The sequence below is a fragment of the Phalangium opilio genome, unplaced genomic scaffold (genome assembly GCF_054372755.1).
Source record: "Phalangium opilio isolate 3A_F unplaced genomic scaffold, DU_Popi_V2 ptg000022l_1, whole genome shotgun sequence".
NCBI lineage: Eukaryota > Metazoa > Arthropoda > Arachnida > Opiliones > Phalangiidae > Phalangium > Phalangium opilio.
Window position 1 is genome coordinate 4639681 of NW_028324154.1, and position 15224 is coordinate 4654904.

The following is a 15224-nucleotide window of genomic DNA, read 5'->3' on the forward strand; positions in this document are numbered from 1 at the left end:
AGTGGTCCCGGGTTCAAATCCCGGACGGAACCGAGTTTTTGCAGAGGTAATTTAGTGACTATTTAAATACAACTAACTACAGGGTAGGCCTATGAGTTGAGCATGTTTTGTTTCATACATGGTCCGTTGGTCTAGGGGTATGATACTCGCTTTGGGTGCGAGTGGTCCCGGGTTCAAATCCCGGACGGACCCGAGTTTTGCAGATGTAAATTGGTGACTATTTAAATGCAACTAACTACAGGGTAGGCCTATGAGTTGAGCATGTTTTATTACATACATGGTCCGTTGGTCTAGGGGTATGATACTCGCTTAGGGTAAGAGTGGTCCCGGGTTCAAATCCCGGACGGAACCGAGTTTTTGCAGAGGTAATTTAGTGACTATTTAAATACAACTAACTACAGGGTAGGCCTATGAGTTGAGCATGTTTTGTTTCATACATGGTCCGTTGGTCTAGGGGTATGACACTCGCTTTGGGTGCGAGTGGTCCCGGGTTCAAATCCCGGACGGACCCGAGTTTTGCAGATGTAAATTGGTGACTATTTAAATGCAACTAACTACAGGGTAGGCCTATGAGTAGAGCATGTTTTAGTTTCATACATGGTCCCTTGGTCTAGGGGTATGATACTTGCTTAGGGTGCGAGTGGTCCCGGGTTCGAATCCAGGACGGACGCGAGTTTTTGCAGAGGTAATTTAGTGACTATTTAAATGCAACTAACTACAGGGTAAGCCTATGAGTAGAGCATGTTTTAGTTTCATAGATGGTCCGTTAGTCAAGGGGTATGATACTCGCTTTGGGTGCGAGTGGTCCCGGGTTCAAATCCCGGACGGACCCTAGTTTTAGCAGAGGTAATTTAGTGACTATTTAAATGCAACTAACTACAGGGTAGGACTATGAGTAGAGCATGTTTTAGTTTTATACATGGTCCGTTGATCTAGGGTATGATACTCGCTTAGGGTGCGAGTGGTCCCGGGTTCAAATCCCGGACGGACCCGAGTTTTTGCAGAGGTAATTTAGTGACTATTTAAATACAACTAACTACAGGGTAGGACTATGAGTAGAGCATGTTTTAGTTTCATACATGGTCCGTTGGTCTAGGGGTATGATACTCGCTTAGGGTAAGAGTGGTCCCGGGTTCAAATCCCGGACGGAACCGAGTTTTTGCAGAGGTAATTTAGTGACTATTTAAATACAACTAACTACAGGGTAGGCCTATGAGTTGAGCATGTTTTGTTTCATACATGGTCCGTTGGTCTAGGGGTATGATACTCGCTTTGGGTGCGAGTGGTCCCGGGTTCAAATCCCGGACGGACCCGAGTTTTGCAGATGTAAATTGGTGACTATTTAAATGCAACTAACTACAGGGTAGGCCTATGAGTTGAGCATGTTTTAGTTTCATACATGGTCCCTTGGTCTAGGGGTATGATACTTGCTTAGGGTGCGAGTGGTCCCGGGTTCGAATCCAGGACGGACGCGAGTTTTTGCAGAGGTAATTTAGTGACTATTTAAATGCAACTAACTACAGGGTAAGCCTATGAGTAGAGCATGTTTTAGTTTCATAGATGGTCCGTTAGTCAAGGGGTATGAGACTCGCTTTGGGTGCGAGTGGTCCCAGGTTCAAATCCCGGTCGGACCCGAGTTTTGCAGAAGTAATTTGGTGACTATTTAAATGCAATCGCTTCGGGTTTGAGTGGTCCCGGGTTCAAATCCCGGTCGGACCCGAGTTTTGCAGAAGTAATTTGGTGACTATTTAAATGCAATCGCTTCGGGTTTGAGTGGTCCCGGGTTCAAATCCCGGACGGACCCTAGTTTTTGCAGAGGTAATTTAGTGACTATTTAAATGCAACTAACTACAGGGTAGGACTATGAGTAGAGCATGTTTTAGTTTCATACATGGTCCGTTGGTCTAGGGGTATGATACTCGCTTAGGGTGCGAGTGGTCCCGGGTTCAAATCCCGGACGGACCCGAGTTTTTGCAGAAGTAAACTGGTGACTATTTAAATGCAACTAACTACAGGGTAGGCCTATGAGCTGAGCATGTTTTGTTTCATACATGGTCCGTTGGTCTAGGGGTATGATTCTCGCTTTGGGTGCGAGTGGTTCCGGGTTCAAATCCCGGACGGACCCGAGTTTTGCAGAAGTAATTTGGTGACTATTTAAATGCAACGAGTTAAATTGTAGGACTACGAGTTGAGCTTGTTTCAGTGTCATACTTCGTCCGTTGGTCTAGGGGTATGATACTCGCTTCGGGTTTGAGTGGTCCCGGGTTCAAATCCCGGACGGACCCTAGTTTTTGCAGAGGTAATTTAGTGACTATTTAAATGCAACTAACTACAGGGTAGGACTATGAGTTGAGCATGTTTTAGTTTCATACATGGTCCGTTGGTCTAGGGGTATGATACTCGCTTAGGGTGCGAGTGGTCCCGGGTTCAAATCCCGGAAGGACCCGAGTTTTTGCAGAAGTAAATTGGTGACTATTTAAATGCAACTAACTACAGGGTAGGCCTATGAGTTGAGCACGTTTTGTTTCATACATGGTCCGTTGGTCTAGGGGTATGATACTCGCTTTGGGTGCGAGTGGTTCCGGGTTCAAATCCCGGACGGACCCGAGTTTTTGCAGAGGTAATTTAGTGACTATTAAAATGCAACTATCTACAGGGTAGGCCTATGAGTTGAGCATGTTTTTTTACATACATGGTCCGTTGGTCTAGGGGTATGATACTCGCTTTGGGTGCGAGTGGTCCCGGGTTCAAATCCCGGACGGACCATAGTTTTAGCAGAGGTAATTTAGTGACTATTTAAATGCAACTAACTACAGGGTAGGACTATGAGTAGAGCATGTTTTAGTTTCATACATGGTCCGTTGATCTAGGGTATGATACTCGCTTAGGGTGCGAGTGGTCCCGGGTTCAAATCCCGGACGGACCCGAGTTTTTGCAGAGGTAATTTAGTGACTATTTAAATACAACTAACTACAGGGTAGGACTATGAGTAGAGCATGTTTTAGTTTCATACATGGTCCGTTGGTCTAGGGGTATGATACTCGCTTAGGGTAAGAGTGGTCCCGGGTTCAAATCCCGGACGGAACCGAGTTTTTGCAGAGGTAATTTAGTGACTATTTAAATACAACTAACTACAGGGTAGGCCTATGAGTTGAGCATGTTTTGTTTCATACATGGTCCGTTGGTCTAGGGGTATGATACTCGCTTTGGGTGCGAGTGGTTCCGGGTTCAAATCCCGGACGGACCCGAGTTTTGCAGAAGTAATTTGGTGACTATTTAAATGCAACTAACTACAGAGTAGGCCTATGAGTTGAGCATGTTTTGTTTCATACATGGTCCGTTGGTCTAGGGGTATGATACTCGCTTTGGGTGCGAGTGGTCCCGGGTCCAAATCCCGGACGGACCCGAGTTTTGCAGAAGTAAATTGGTGACTATTTAAATGCAACTAACTACAGGGTAGGCCTATGAGTTGAGCATGTTTTATTACATACATGGTCCGTTGGTCTAGGGGTATGATACTCGCTTTGGGTGCGAGTGGTCCCGGGTTCAAATCCCGGACGGACCCTAGTTTTAGCAGAGGTAATTTAGTGACTATTTAAATGCAACTAACTACAGGGTAGGACTATGAGTAGAGCATGTTTTAGTTTCATACATGGTCCGTTGGTCTAGGGGTATGATACTCGCTTACGGTGCGAGTGGTCCCGGGTTCAAATCCCGGACGGACCCGAGTTTTTGCAGAAGTAAATTGGTGACTATTTAAATGCAACTAACTACAGAGTAGGCCTATGAGTTGAGCATGTTTTGTTTCATACATGGTCCGTTGGTCTAGGGGTATGATACTCGCTTTGGGTGCGAGTGGTCCCGGGTCCAAATCCCGGACGGACCCGAGTTTTGCAGAAGTAAATTGGTGACTATTTAAATGCAACTAACTACAGGGTAGGCCTATGAGTAGAGCATGTTTTAGTTTCATACATGGTCCTTTGGTCTAGGGGTATTATACTTGCTTAGGGTGCGAGTGGTCCCGGGTTCGAATCCCGGACGGACCCGAGTTTTTGCAGAGGTTATTTAGTGACTATTTAAATGCAACTAACTACAGGGTAGGCCTATGAGTTGAGCATGTTTTATTACATACATGGTCCGTTGGTCTAGGGGTATGATACTCGCTTTGGGTGCGAGTGGTCCCGGGTTCAAATCCCGGACGGACCCTAGTTTTAGCAGAGGTAATTTAGTGACTATTTAAATGCAACTAACTACAGGGTAGGACTATGAGTAGAGCATGTTTTAGTTTCATACATGGTCCGTTGGTCTAGGGGTATGATACTCGCTTACGGTGCGAGTGGTCCCGGGTTCAAATTCTGGACGGACCCGAGTTTTTGCAGAAGTAAACTGGTGACTATTTAAATGCAACTAACTACAGGGTAGGCCTATGAGTTGAGCATGTTTTGTTTCATACATGGTCCGTTGGTCTAGGGGTATGATACTCGCTTTGGGTGCGAGTGGTTCCGGGTTCAAATCCCGGACGGACCCGAGTTTTGCAGAAGTAATTTGGTGACTATTTAAATGCAACGAGTTAAATTGTAGGACTACGAGTTGAGCTTGTTTCAGTGTCATACTTCGTCCGTTGGTCTAGGGGTATGATACTAGCTTCGGGTTTGAGTGGTCCCGGGTTCAAATCCCGGACGGACCCTAGTTTTTGTAGAGGTAATTTAGTGACTATTTAAATGCAACTAACTACAGGGTAGGACTATGAGTAGAGCATGTTTTAGTTTCATACATGGTCCGTTGGTCTAGGGGTATGATACTCGCTTAGGGTGCGAGTGGTCCCGGGTTCAAATCCCGGACGGACCCGAGTTTTTGCAGAAGTAAATTGGTGACTATTTAAATGCAACTAACTACAGGGTAGGCCTATGAGTTGAGCATGTTTTGTTTCATACATGGTCCGTTGGTCTAGGGGTATGATACTCGCTTTGGGTGCGAGTGGTCCCGGGTCCAAATCCCGGACGGACCCGAGTTTTGCAGAAGTAAATTGGTGACTATTTAAATGCAACTAACTACAGGGTAGGCCTATGAGTAGAGCATGTTTTAGTTTCATACATGGTCCTTTGGTCTAGGGGTATTATACTTGCTTAGGGTGCGAGTGGTCACGGGTTCGAATCCCGGACGGACCCGAGTTTTTGCAGAGGTTATTTAGTGACTATTTAAATGCAACTAACTACAGGGTAGGCCTATGAGTTGAGCATGTTTTATTACATACATGGTCCGTTGGTCTAGGGGTATGATACTCGCTTTGGGTGCGAGTGGTCCCGGGTTCAAATCCCGGACGGACCCTAGTTTTAGCAGAGGTAATTTAGTGACTATTTAAATGCAACTAACTACAGGGTAGGACTATGAGTAGAGCATGTTTTAGTTTCATACATGGTCCGTTGGTCTAGGGGTATGATACTCGCTTACGGTGCGAGTGGTCCCGGGTTCAAATTCTGGACGGACCCGAGTTTTTGCAGAAGTAAACTGGTGACTATTTAAATGCAACTAACTAAAGGGTAGGCCTATGAGTTGAGCATGTTTTGTTTCATACATGGTCCGTTGGTCTAGGGGTATGATACTCGCTTTGGGTGCGAGTGGTTCCGGGTTCAAATCCCGGACGGACCCGAGTTTTGCAGAAGTAATTTGGTGACTATTTAAATGCAACGAGTTAAATTGTAGGACTACGAGTTGAGCTTGTTTCAGTGTCATACTTCGTCCGTTGGTCTAGGGGTATGATACTAGCTTCGGGTTTGAGTGGTCCCGGGTTCAAATCCCGGACGGACCCTAGTTTTTGCAGAGGTAATTTAGTGACTATTTAAATACAACTAACTACAGGGTAGGACTTTGAGTAGAGCATGTTTTAGTTTCATACATGGTCCGTTGGTCTAGGGGTATGATACTCGCTTAGGGTGCGAGTGGTCCCGGGTTCAAATCCCGGACGGACCCGAGTTTTTGCAGAAGTAAATTGGTGACTATTTAAATGCAACTAACTACAGGGTAGGCCTATGAGTTGAGCATGTTTTGTTTCATACATGGTCCGTTGGTCTAGGGGTATGATACTCGCTTTGGGTGCGAGTGGTCCCGGGTCCAAATCCCGGACGGACCCGAGTTTTGCAGAAGTAAATTGGTGACTATTTAAATGCAGCTAACTACAGGGTAGGCCTATGAGTAGAGCATGTTTTAGTTTCATACATGGTCCTTTGGTCTAGGGGTATGATACTCGCTTAGGGTGCGAGTGGTCCCGGGTTCAAATCCCGGACGGACCCGAGTTTTTGCAGAAGTAAATTGGTGACTATTTAAATGCAACTAACTACAGAGTAGGCCTATGAGTTGAGCATGTTTTGTTTCATACATGGTCCGTTGGTCTAGGGGTATGATACTCGCTTTGGGTGCGAGTGGTCCCGGGTCCAAATCCCGGACGGACCCGAGTTTTGCAGAAGTAAATTGGTGACTATTTAAATGCAACTAACTACAGGGTAGGCCTATGAGTAGAGCATGTTTTAGTTTCATACATGGTCCTTTGGTCTAGGGGTATTATTCTTGCTTAGGGTGCGAGTGGTCCCGGGTTCGAATCCCGGACGGACCCGAGTTTTTGCAGAGGTTATTTAGTGACTATTTAAATGCAACTAACTACAGGGTAGGCCTATGAGTTGAGCATGTTTTATTACATACATGGTCCGTTGGTCTAGGGGTATGATACTCGCTTTGGGTGCGAGTGGTCCCTTGTTCAAATCCCGGACGGACCCTAGTTTTAGCAGAGGTAATTTAGTGACTATTTAAATGCAACTAACTACAGGGTAGGACTATGAGTAGAGCATGTTTTAGTTTCATACATGGTCCGTTGGTCTAGGGGTATGATACTCGCTTACGGTGCGAGTGGTCCCGGGTTCAAATTCTGGACGGACCCGAGTTTTTGCAGAAGTAAACTGGTGACTATTTAAATGCAACTAACTACAGGGTAGGCCTATGAGTTGAGCATGTTTTGTTTCATACATGGTCCGTTGGTCTAGGGGTATGATACTCGCTTTGGGTGCGAGTGGTTCCGGGTTCAAATCCCGGACGGACCCGAGTTTTGCAGAAGTAATTTGGTGACTATTTAAATGCAACGAGTTAAATTGTAGGACTACGAGTTGAGCTTGTTTCAGTGTCATACTTCGTCCGTTGGTCTAGGGGTATGATACTAGCTTCGGGTTTGAGTGGTCCCGGGTTCAAATCCCGGACGGACCCTAGTTTTTGCAGAGGTAATTTAGTGACTATTTAAATGCAACTAACTACAGGGTAGGACTATGAGTAGAGCATGTTTTAGTTTCATACATGGTCCGTTGGTCTAGGGGTATGATACTCGCTTAGGGTGCGAGTATTCCCGGGTTCAAATCCCGGACGGACCCGAGTTTTTGCAGAAGTAAACTGGTGACTATTTAAATGCAACTAACTACAGGGTAGGCCTATGAGTTGAGCATGTTTTGTTTCATACATGGTCCGTTGGTCTAGGGGTATGATACTCGCTTTGGGTGCGAGTGGTTCCGGGTTCAAATCCCGGACGGACCCGAGTTTTGCAGAAGTAATTTGGTGACTATTTAAATGCAACGAGTTAAATTGTAGGACTACGAGTTGAGCTTGTTTCAGTGTCATACTTCGTCCGTTGGTCTAGGGGTATGATACTCGCTTCGGGTTTGAGTGGTCCCGGGTTCAAATCCCGGACGGACCCTTTTTTTGCAGAGGTAATTTAGTGACTATTTAAATGCAACTAACTACAGGGTAGGACTATGAGTAGAGCATGTTTTAGTTTCATACATGGTCCGTTGGTCTAGGGGTATTATACTCGCTTAGGGTGCGAGTGGTCCCGGGTTCAAATCCCGGACGGACCCGAGTTTTTGCAGAAGTAAATTGGTGACTATTTAAATGCAACTAACTACAGAGTAGGCCTATGAGTTGAGCATGTTTTGTTTCATACATGGTCCGTTGGTCTAGGGGTATGATACTCGCTTTGGGTGCGAGTGGTCCCGGGTCCAAATCCCGGACGGACCCGAGTTTTGCAGAAGTAAATTGGTGACTATTTAAATGCAACTAACTACAGGGTAGGCCTATGAGTAGAGCATGTTTTAGTTTCATACATGGTCCTTTGGTCTAGGGGTATTATACTTGCTTAGGGTGCGAGTGGTCCCGGGTTCGAATCCCGGACGGACCCGAGTTTTTGCAGAGGTTATTTAGTGACTATTTAAATGCAACTAACTACAGGGTAGGCCTATGAGTTGAGCATGTTTTATTACATACATGGTCCGTTGGTCTAGGGGTATGATACTCGCTTTGGGTGCGAGTGGTCCCGGGTTCAAATCCCGGACGGACCCTAGTTTTAGCAGAGGTAATTTAGTGACTATTTAAATGCAACTAACTACAGGGTAGGACTATGAGTAGAGCATGTTTTAGTTTCATACATGGTCCGTTGGTCTAGGGGTATGATACTCGCTTACGGTGCGAGTGGTCCCGGGTTCAAATTCTGGACGGACCCGAGTTTTTGCAGAAGTAAACTGGTGACTATTTAAATGCAACTAACTACAGGGTAGGCCTATGAGTTGAGCATGTTTTGTTTCATACATGGTCCGTTGGTCTAGGGGTATGATACTCGCTTTGGGTGCGAGTGGTTCCGGGTTCAAATCCCGGACGGACCCGAGTTTTGCAGAAGTAATTTGGTGACTATTTAAATGCAACGAGTTAAATTGTAGGACTACGAGTTGAGCTTGTTTCAGTGTCATACTTCGTCCGTTGGTCTAGGGGTATGATACTAGCTTCGGGTTTGAGTGGTCCCGGGTTCAAATCCCGGACGGACCCTAGTTTTTGTAGAGGTAATTTAGTGACTATTTAAATGCAACTAACTACAGGGTAGGACTATGAGTAGAGCATGTTTTAGTTTCATACATGGTCCGTTGGTCTAGGGGTATGATACTCGCTTAGGGTGCGAGTGGTCCCGGGTTCAAATCCCGGACGGACCCGAGTTTTTGCAGAAGTAAATTGGTGACTATTTAAATGCAACTAACTACAGGGTAGGCCTATGAGTTGAGCATGTTTTGTTTCATACATGGTCCGTTGGTCTAGGGGTATGATACTCGCTTTGGGTGCGAGTGGTCCCGGGTCCAAATCCCGGACGGACCCGAGTTTTGCAGAAGTAAATTGGTGACTATTTAAATGCAACTAACTACAGGGTAGGCCTATGAGTAGAGCATGTTTTAGTTTCATAAATGGTCCTTTGGTCTAGGGGTATTATACTTGCTTAGGGTGCGAGTGGTCACGGGTTCGAATCCCGGACGGACCCGAGTTTTTGCAGAGGTTATTTAGTGACTATTTAAATGCAACTAACTACAGGGTAGGCCTATGAGTTGAGCATGTTTTATTACATACATGGTCCGTTGGTCTAGGGGTATGATACTCGCTTTGGGTGCGAGTGGTCCCGGGTTCAAATCCCGGACGGACCCTAGTTTTAGCAGAGGTAATTTAGTGACTATTTAAATGCAACTAACTACAGGGTAGGACTATGAGTAGAGCATGTTTTAGTTTCATACATGGTCCGTTGGTCTAGGGGTATGATACTCGCTTACGGTGCGAGTGGTCCCGGGTTCAAATTCTGGACGGACCCGAGTTTTTGCAGAAGTAAACTGGTGACTATTTAAATGCAACTAACTACAGGGTAGGCCTATGAGTTGAGCATGTTTTGTTTCATACATGGTCCGTTGGTCTAGGGGTATGATACTCGCTTTGGGTGCGAGTGGTTGCGGGTTCAAATCCCGGACGGACCCGAGTTTTGCAGAAGTAATTTGGTGACTATTTAAATGCAACGAGTTAAATTGTAGGACTACGAGTTGAGCTTGTTTCAGTGTCATACTTCGTCCGTTGGTCTAGGGGTATGATACTAGCTTCGGGTTTGAGTGGTCCCGGGTTCAAATCCCGGACGGACCCTAGTTTTTGCAGAGGTAATTTAGTGACTATTTAAATACAACTAACTACAGGGTAGGACTTTGAGTAGAGCATGTTTTAGTTTCATACATGGTCCGTTGGTCTAGGGGTATGATACTCGCTTAGGGTGCGAGTGGTCCCGGGTTCAAATCCCGGACGGACCCGAGTTTTTGCAGAAGTAAATTGGTGACTATTTAAATGCAACTAACTACAGGGTAGGCCTATGAGTTGAGCATGTTTTGTTTCATACATGGTCCGTTGGTCTAGGGGTATGATACTCGCTTTGGGTGCGAGTGGTCCCGGGTCCAAATCCCGGACGGACCCGAGTTTTGCAGAAGTAAATTGGTGACTATTTAAATGCAGCTAACTACAGGGTAGGCCTATGAGTAGAGCATGTTTTAGTTTCATACATGGTCCTTTGGTCTAGGGGTATGATACTTGCTTAGGGTGCGAGTGGTCCCGGGTTCGAATCCCGGACGGACCCGAGTTTTTGCAGAGGTAATTTAGTGACTATTTAAATGCAACTATCTACAGGGTAGGACTATGAGTAGAGCATGTTTTAGTTTCATACATGGTCCGTTGGTCTAGGGGTATGATACTCGCTTAGGGTGCGAGTGGTCCCGGGTTCAAATCCCGGACGGACCCGAGTTTTTGCAGAAGTAAATTGGTGACTATTTAAATGCAACTAACTACAGGGTAGGCCTATGAGTTGAGCATGTTTTGTTTCATACATGGTCCGTTGGTCTAGGGGTATGATACTCGCTTTGGGTGCGAGTGGTCCCGGGTCCAAATCCCGGACGGACCCGAGTTTTGCAGAAGTAAATTGGTGACTATTTAAATGCAACTAACTATAGGGTAGGCCTATGAGTAGAGCATGTTTTAGTTTCATACATGGTCCTTTGGTCTAGGGGTATGATACTTGCTTAGGGTGCGAGTGGTCCCGGGTTCGAATCCCGGACGGACCCGAGTTTTTGCAGAGGTAATTTAGTGACTATTTAAATGCAACTATCTACAGGGTAGGACTATGAGTAGAGCATGTTTTAGTTTCATACATGGGCCGTTGGTCTAGGGGTATGATACTCGCTTAGGGTGCGAGTGGTCCCGGGTTCAAATCCCGGACGGACCCGAGTTTTTGCAGAAGTAAATTGGTGACTATTTAAATGCAACTAACTACAGGGTAGGCCTATGAGTTGAGCATGTTTTGTTTCATACATGGTCCGTTGGTCTAGGGGTATGATACTCGCTTTGGGTGCGAGTGGTCCCGGGTCCAAATCCCGGACGGACCCGAGTTTTGCAGAAGTAAATTGGTGACTATTTAAATGCAACTAACTACAGAGTAGGCCAATGAGGAGAGCATGTTTTATTACATACATGGTCCGTTGGTCTAGGGGTATGATACTCGCTTTGGGTGCGAGTGGTCCCGGGTTCAAATCCCGGACGGACCCTAGTTTTAGCAGAGGTAATTTAGTGACTATTTAAATGCAACTAACTACAGGGTAGGACTATGAGTAGAGCATGTTTTAGTTTCATACATGGTCCGTTGGTCTAGGGGTATGATACTCGCTTAGGGTGCGAGTGGTCCCGGGTTCAAATTCCGGACGGACCCGAGTTTTTGCAGAAGTAAACTGGTGACTATTTAAATGCAACTAACTACAGGGTAGGCCTATGAGTTGAGCATGTTTTGTTTCATACATGGTCCGTTGGTCTAGGGGTATGATACTCGCTTTGGGTGCGAGTGGTTCCGGGTTCAAATCCCGGACGGACCCGAGTTTTGCAGAAGTAATTTGGTGACTATTTAAATGCAACGAGTTAAATTGTAGGACTACGAGTTGAGCTTGATTCAGTGTCATGCTTCGTCCGTTGGTCTAGGGGTATGATACTCGCTTCGGGTTTGAGTGGTCCCGGGTTCAAATCCCGGACGGACCCTAGTTTTTGCAGAGGTAATTTAGTGACTATTTAAATGCAACTAACTACAGGGTAGGACTATGAGTAGAGCATGTTTTAGTTTCATACATGGTCCGTTGGTCTAGGGGTATGATACTCGCTTAGGGTGCGAATGGTCCCAAGTTCAAATCCCGGACGGACCCGAGTTTTTGCAGAGGTAATTTAGTGACTATTTAAATGCAACTATCTACAGGGTAGGACTATGAGTAGAGCATGTTTTAGTTTCATACATGGTCCGTTGGTCTAGGGGTATGATAGTCGCTTAGGGTGCGAGTGGTCCCGGGTTCAAATCCCGGACGGACCCGAGTTTTTGCAGAAGTAAATTGGTGACTATTTAAATGCAACTAACTACAGGGTAGGCCTATGAGTTGAGCATGTTTTGTTTCATACATGGTCCGTTGGTCTAGGGGTATGATACTCGCTTTGGGTGCGAGTGGTCCCGGGTCCAAATCCCGGACGGACCCGAGTTTTGCAGAAGTAAATTGGTGACTATTTAAATGCAACTAACTACAGGGTAGGCCTATGAGTAGAGCATGTTTTAGTTTCATACATGGTCCTTTGGTCTAGGGGTATGATACTTGCTTAGGGTGCGAGTGGTCCCGGGTTCGAATCCCGGACGGACCCGAGTTTTTGCAGAGGTAATTTAGTGACTATTTAAATGCAACTATCTACAGGGTAGGACTATGAGTAGAGCATGTTTTAGTTTCATACATGGTCCGTTGGTCTAGGGGTATGATACTCGCTTAGGGTGCGAGTGGTCCCGGGTTCAAATCCCGGACGGACCCGAGTTTTTGCAGAAGTAAATTGGTGACTATTTAAATGCAACTAACTACAGGGTAGGCCTATGAGTTGAGCATGTTTTGTTTCATACATGGTCCGTTGGTCTAGGGGTATGATACTCGCTTTGGGTGCGAGTGGTCCCGGGTCCAAATCCCGGACGGACCCGAGTTTTGCAGAAGTAAATTGGTGACTATTTAAATGCAACTAACTACAGAGTAGGCCAATGAGGAGAGCATGTTTTATTACATACATGGTCCGTTGGTCTAGGGGTATGATACTCGCTTCGGGTGCGAGTGGTCCCGGGTTCAAATCCCGGACGGACCCTAGTTTTAGCAGAGGTAATTTAGTGACTATTTAAATGCAACTAACTACAGGGTAGGACTATGAGTAGAGCATGTTTTAGTTTCATACATGGTCCGTTGGTCTAGGGGTATGATACTCGCTTAGGGTGCGAGTGGTCCCGGGTTCAAATTCCGGACGGACCCGAGTTTTTGCAGAAGTAAACTGGTGACTATTTAAATGCAACTAACTACAGGGTAGGCCTATGAGTTGAGCATGTTTTGTTTCATACATGGTCCGTTGGTCTAGGGGTATGATACTCGCTTTGGGTGCGAGTGGTTCCGGGTTCAAATCCCGGACGGACCCGAGTTTTGCAGAAGTAATTTGGTGACTATTTAAATGCAACGAGTTAAATTGTAGGACTACGAGTTGAGCTTGATTCAGTGTCATACTTCGTCCGTTGGTCTAGGGGTATGATACTCGCTTAGGGTGCGAATGGTCCCAAGTTCAAATCCCGGACGGACCCGAGTTTTTGCAGAGGTAATTTAGTGACTATTTAAATGCAACTAACTACAGGGTAGGCCTATGAGTTGAGCATGTTTTGTTTCATACATGGTCCGTTGGTCTAGGGGTATGATACTCGCTTTGGGTGCGAGTGGTCCCGGGTCCAAATCCCGGACGGACCCGAGTTTTGCAGAAGTAAATTGGTGACTATTTAAATGCAACTAACTACAGAGTAGGCCAATGAGGAGAGCATGTTTTATTACATACATGGTCCGTTGGTCTAGGGGTATGATACTCGCTTTGGGTGCGAGTGGTCCCGGGTTCAAGTCCCGGACGGACCCTAGTTTTAGCAGAGGTAATTTAGTGACTATTTAAATGCAACTAACTACAGGGTAGGACTATGAGTAGAGCATGTTTTAGTTTCATACATGGTCCGTTGGTCTAGGGGTATGATACTCGCTTAGGGTGCGAATGGTCCCAAGTTCAAATCCCGGACGGACCCGAGTTTTTGCAGAGGTAATTTAGTGACTATTTAAATGCAACTAACTACAGGGTAGGCCTATGAGTAGAGCATGTTTTAGTTTCATACATGGTCCTTTGGTCTAGGGGTATGTGACTTGCTTAGGGTGCGAGTGGTCCCGGGTTCGAATCCAGGACGGACCCGAGTTTTTGCAGAGGCAATTTAGTGACTATTTAAATGCAACTATCTACAGGGTAGGCCTAAGAGTCGAGCATGTTTTATTACATACATGGTCCGTTGGTCTAGGGGTATGATACTCGCTTTGGGTGCGAGTGGTCCCGGGTTCAAATCCCGGACGGACCCGAGTTTTGCAGAAGTAATTTGGTGACTATTTAAATGCAACTAACTACAGGGTAGGCCTATGAGTTGAGCATGTTTTGTTTCATACATGGTCCGTTGGTCTAGGGGTATGATACTCGCTTTGGGTGCGAGTGGTTCCGGGTTCAAATCCCGGACGGACCCGAGTTTTGTAGAAGTAATTTGGTGACTATTTAAATGCAACGAGTTAAATTGTAGGACTACGAGTTGAGCTTGATTCAGTGTCATACTTCGTCCGTTGGTCTAGGGGTATGATACTCGCTTCGGGTTTGAGTGGTCCCGGGTTCAAATCCCGGACGGACCCTAGTTTTTGCAGAGGTAATTTAGTGACTATTTAAATGCAACTAACTACAGGGTAGGACTATGAGTAGAGCATGTTTTAGTTTCATACATGGTCCGTTGGTCTAGGGGTATGATACTCGCTTAGGGTGCGAATGGTCCCAAGTTCAAATCCCGGACGGACCCGAGTTTTTGCAGAGGTAATTTAGTGACTATTTAAATGCAACTAACTACAGGGTAGGCCTATGAGTTGAGCATGTTTTGTTTCATACATGGTCCGTTGGTCTAGGGGTATGATACTCGCTTTGGGTGCGAGTGGTCCCGGGTCCAAATCCCGGACGGACCCGAGTTTTGCAGAAGTAAATTGGTGACTATTTAAATGCAACTAACTACAGAGTAGGCCAATGAGGAGAGCATGTTTTATTACATACATGGTCCGTTGGTCTAGGGGTATGATACTCGCTTTGGGTGCGAGTGGTCCCGGGTTCAAGTCCCGGACGGACCCTAGTTTTAGCAGAGGTAATTTAGTGACTATTTAAATGCAACTAACTACAGGGTAGGACTATGAGTAGAGCATGTTTTAGTTTCATACATGGTCCGTTGGTCTAGGGGTATGATACTCGCTTAG

General features: G+C 45.9%; 44 non-coding genes across 44 annotated transcripts; all 44 read left to right on the forward strand.

Annotated features, from left to right (window-relative positions):
- The first annotated feature begins 120 nt into the window (after positions 1-120).
- Positions 121-192, forward strand: TRNAP-UGG (transfer RNA proline (anticodon UGG)). The gene has a single exon. It is a non-coding gene; the product is annotated as a tRNA-Pro (tRNA).
- Positions 193-439: 247 nt separating this feature from the next.
- Positions 440-511, forward strand: TRNAP-UGG (transfer RNA proline (anticodon UGG)). The gene has a single exon. It is a non-coding gene; the product is annotated as a tRNA-Pro (tRNA).
- Positions 512-760: 249 nt separating this feature from the next.
- Positions 761-832, forward strand: TRNAP-UGG (transfer RNA proline (anticodon UGG)). The gene has a single exon. It is a non-coding gene; the product is annotated as a tRNA-Pro (tRNA).
- An 89-nt stretch (positions 833-921) lies between these two features.
- Positions 922-992, forward strand: TRNAP-AGG (transfer RNA proline (anticodon AGG)). The gene has a single exon. It is a non-coding gene; the product is annotated as a tRNA-Pro (tRNA).
- A 249-nt stretch (positions 993-1241) lies between these two features.
- TRNAP-UGG (transfer RNA proline (anticodon UGG)) lies at positions 1242-1313 on the forward strand. Its single transcript has one exon. It is a non-coding gene; the product is annotated as a tRNA-Pro (tRNA).
- Positions 1314-1893: 580 nt separating this feature from the next.
- TRNAP-AGG (transfer RNA proline (anticodon AGG)) lies at positions 1894-1965 on the forward strand. Its single transcript has one exon. It is a non-coding gene; the product is annotated as a tRNA-Pro (tRNA).
- Positions 1966-2053: 88 nt separating this feature from the next.
- Positions 2054-2125, forward strand: TRNAP-UGG (transfer RNA proline (anticodon UGG)). The gene has a single exon. It is a non-coding gene; the product is annotated as a tRNA-Pro (tRNA).
- A 249-nt stretch (positions 2126-2374) lies between these two features.
- TRNAP-AGG (transfer RNA proline (anticodon AGG)) lies at positions 2375-2446 on the forward strand. Its single transcript has one exon. It is a non-coding gene; the product is annotated as a tRNA-Pro (tRNA).
- An 88-nt stretch (positions 2447-2534) lies between these two features.
- On the forward strand, positions 2535-2606 carry TRNAP-UGG (transfer RNA proline (anticodon UGG)). Its single transcript has one exon. It is a non-coding gene; the product is annotated as a tRNA-Pro (tRNA).
- An 88-nt stretch (positions 2607-2694) lies between these two features.
- TRNAP-UGG (transfer RNA proline (anticodon UGG)) lies at positions 2695-2766 on the forward strand. The gene has a single exon. It is a non-coding gene; the product is annotated as a tRNA-Pro (tRNA).
- Positions 2767-2855: 89 nt separating this feature from the next.
- Positions 2856-2926, forward strand: TRNAP-AGG (transfer RNA proline (anticodon AGG)). Its single transcript has one exon. It is a non-coding gene; the product is annotated as a tRNA-Pro (tRNA).
- A 249-nt stretch (positions 2927-3175) lies between these two features.
- On the forward strand, positions 3176-3247 carry TRNAP-UGG (transfer RNA proline (anticodon UGG)). Its single transcript has one exon. It is a non-coding gene; the product is annotated as a tRNA-Pro (tRNA).
- A 246-nt stretch (positions 3248-3493) lies between these two features.
- On the forward strand, positions 3494-3565 carry TRNAP-UGG (transfer RNA proline (anticodon UGG)). The gene has a single exon. It is a non-coding gene; the product is annotated as a tRNA-Pro (tRNA).
- An 89-nt stretch (positions 3566-3654) lies between these two features.
- On the forward strand, positions 3655-3726 carry TRNAR-ACG (transfer RNA arginine (anticodon ACG)). The gene has a single exon. It is a non-coding gene; the product is annotated as a tRNA-Arg (tRNA).
- Positions 3727-4134: 408 nt separating this feature from the next.
- TRNAP-UGG (transfer RNA proline (anticodon UGG)) lies at positions 4135-4206 on the forward strand. Its single transcript has one exon. It is a non-coding gene; the product is annotated as a tRNA-Pro (tRNA).
- Positions 4207-4455: 249 nt separating this feature from the next.
- On the forward strand, positions 4456-4527 carry TRNAP-UGG (transfer RNA proline (anticodon UGG)). The gene has a single exon. It is a non-coding gene; the product is annotated as a tRNA-Pro (tRNA).
- A 249-nt stretch (positions 4528-4776) lies between these two features.
- On the forward strand, positions 4777-4848 carry TRNAP-AGG (transfer RNA proline (anticodon AGG)). The gene has a single exon. It is a non-coding gene; the product is annotated as a tRNA-Pro (tRNA).
- Positions 4849-5256: 408 nt separating this feature from the next.
- TRNAP-UGG (transfer RNA proline (anticodon UGG)) lies at positions 5257-5328 on the forward strand. The gene has a single exon. It is a non-coding gene; the product is annotated as a tRNA-Pro (tRNA).
- Positions 5329-5577: 249 nt separating this feature from the next.
- Positions 5578-5649, forward strand: TRNAP-UGG (transfer RNA proline (anticodon UGG)). The gene has a single exon. It is a non-coding gene; the product is annotated as a tRNA-Pro (tRNA).
- A 249-nt stretch (positions 5650-5898) lies between these two features.
- TRNAP-AGG (transfer RNA proline (anticodon AGG)) lies at positions 5899-5970 on the forward strand. The gene has a single exon. It is a non-coding gene; the product is annotated as a tRNA-Pro (tRNA).
- Positions 5971-6218: 248 nt separating this feature from the next.
- On the forward strand, positions 6219-6290 carry TRNAP-AGG (transfer RNA proline (anticodon AGG)). Its single transcript has one exon. It is a non-coding gene; the product is annotated as a tRNA-Pro (tRNA).
- A 729-nt stretch (positions 6291-7019) lies between these two features.
- Positions 7020-7091, forward strand: TRNAP-UGG (transfer RNA proline (anticodon UGG)). Its single transcript has one exon. It is a non-coding gene; the product is annotated as a tRNA-Pro (tRNA).
- Positions 7092-7340: 249 nt separating this feature from the next.
- Positions 7341-7412, forward strand: TRNAP-AGG (transfer RNA proline (anticodon AGG)). Its single transcript has one exon. It is a non-coding gene; the product is annotated as a tRNA-Pro (tRNA).
- An 88-nt stretch (positions 7413-7500) lies between these two features.
- TRNAP-UGG (transfer RNA proline (anticodon UGG)) lies at positions 7501-7572 on the forward strand. The gene has a single exon. It is a non-coding gene; the product is annotated as a tRNA-Pro (tRNA).
- A 248-nt stretch (positions 7573-7820) lies between these two features.
- TRNAP-AGG (transfer RNA proline (anticodon AGG)) lies at positions 7821-7892 on the forward strand. Its single transcript has one exon. It is a non-coding gene; the product is annotated as a tRNA-Pro (tRNA).
- Positions 7893-8300: 408 nt separating this feature from the next.
- TRNAP-UGG (transfer RNA proline (anticodon UGG)) lies at positions 8301-8372 on the forward strand. Its single transcript has one exon. It is a non-coding gene; the product is annotated as a tRNA-Pro (tRNA).
- A 249-nt stretch (positions 8373-8621) lies between these two features.
- Positions 8622-8693, forward strand: TRNAP-UGG (transfer RNA proline (anticodon UGG)). The gene has a single exon. It is a non-coding gene; the product is annotated as a tRNA-Pro (tRNA).
- Positions 8694-8942: 249 nt separating this feature from the next.
- Positions 8943-9014, forward strand: TRNAP-AGG (transfer RNA proline (anticodon AGG)). The gene has a single exon. It is a non-coding gene; the product is annotated as a tRNA-Pro (tRNA).
- A 408-nt stretch (positions 9015-9422) lies between these two features.
- On the forward strand, positions 9423-9494 carry TRNAP-UGG (transfer RNA proline (anticodon UGG)). The gene has a single exon. It is a non-coding gene; the product is annotated as a tRNA-Pro (tRNA).
- Positions 9495-10064: 570 nt separating this feature from the next.
- TRNAP-AGG (transfer RNA proline (anticodon AGG)) lies at positions 10065-10136 on the forward strand. The gene has a single exon. It is a non-coding gene; the product is annotated as a tRNA-Pro (tRNA).
- Positions 10137-10545: 409 nt separating this feature from the next.
- Positions 10546-10617, forward strand: TRNAP-AGG (transfer RNA proline (anticodon AGG)). Its single transcript has one exon. It is a non-coding gene; the product is annotated as a tRNA-Pro (tRNA).
- A 409-nt stretch (positions 10618-11026) lies between these two features.
- TRNAP-AGG (transfer RNA proline (anticodon AGG)) lies at positions 11027-11098 on the forward strand. Its single transcript has one exon. It is a non-coding gene; the product is annotated as a tRNA-Pro (tRNA).
- Positions 11099-11345: 247 nt separating this feature from the next.
- Positions 11346-11417, forward strand: TRNAP-UGG (transfer RNA proline (anticodon UGG)). The gene has a single exon. It is a non-coding gene; the product is annotated as a tRNA-Pro (tRNA).
- An 89-nt stretch (positions 11418-11506) lies between these two features.
- Positions 11507-11578, forward strand: TRNAP-AGG (transfer RNA proline (anticodon AGG)). Its single transcript has one exon. It is a non-coding gene; the product is annotated as a tRNA-Pro (tRNA).
- An 88-nt stretch (positions 11579-11666) lies between these two features.
- Positions 11667-11738, forward strand: TRNAP-UGG (transfer RNA proline (anticodon UGG)). Its single transcript has one exon. It is a non-coding gene; the product is annotated as a tRNA-Pro (tRNA).
- A 410-nt stretch (positions 11739-12148) lies between these two features.
- TRNAP-AGG (transfer RNA proline (anticodon AGG)) lies at positions 12149-12220 on the forward strand. Its single transcript has one exon. It is a non-coding gene; the product is annotated as a tRNA-Pro (tRNA).
- A 409-nt stretch (positions 12221-12629) lies between these two features.
- Positions 12630-12701, forward strand: TRNAP-AGG (transfer RNA proline (anticodon AGG)). Its single transcript has one exon. It is a non-coding gene; the product is annotated as a tRNA-Pro (tRNA).
- Positions 12702-12948: 247 nt separating this feature from the next.
- On the forward strand, positions 12949-13020 carry TRNAP-CGG (transfer RNA proline (anticodon CGG)). Its single transcript has one exon. It is a non-coding gene; the product is annotated as a tRNA-Pro (tRNA).
- An 89-nt stretch (positions 13021-13109) lies between these two features.
- On the forward strand, positions 13110-13181 carry TRNAP-AGG (transfer RNA proline (anticodon AGG)). Its single transcript has one exon. It is a non-coding gene; the product is annotated as a tRNA-Pro (tRNA).
- Positions 13182-13269: 88 nt separating this feature from the next.
- On the forward strand, positions 13270-13341 carry TRNAP-UGG (transfer RNA proline (anticodon UGG)). Its single transcript has one exon. It is a non-coding gene; the product is annotated as a tRNA-Pro (tRNA).
- Positions 13342-13748: 407 nt separating this feature from the next.
- On the forward strand, positions 13749-13820 carry TRNAP-UGG (transfer RNA proline (anticodon UGG)). The gene has a single exon. It is a non-coding gene; the product is annotated as a tRNA-Pro (tRNA).
- A 410-nt stretch (positions 13821-14230) lies between these two features.
- On the forward strand, positions 14231-14302 carry TRNAP-UGG (transfer RNA proline (anticodon UGG)). Its single transcript has one exon. It is a non-coding gene; the product is annotated as a tRNA-Pro (tRNA).
- An 87-nt stretch (positions 14303-14389) lies between these two features.
- Positions 14390-14461, forward strand: TRNAP-UGG (transfer RNA proline (anticodon UGG)). Its single transcript has one exon. It is a non-coding gene; the product is annotated as a tRNA-Pro (tRNA).
- A 568-nt stretch (positions 14462-15029) lies between these two features.
- TRNAP-UGG (transfer RNA proline (anticodon UGG)) lies at positions 15030-15101 on the forward strand. Its single transcript has one exon. It is a non-coding gene; the product is annotated as a tRNA-Pro (tRNA).
- Positions 15102-15224: the final 123 nt, after the last annotated feature.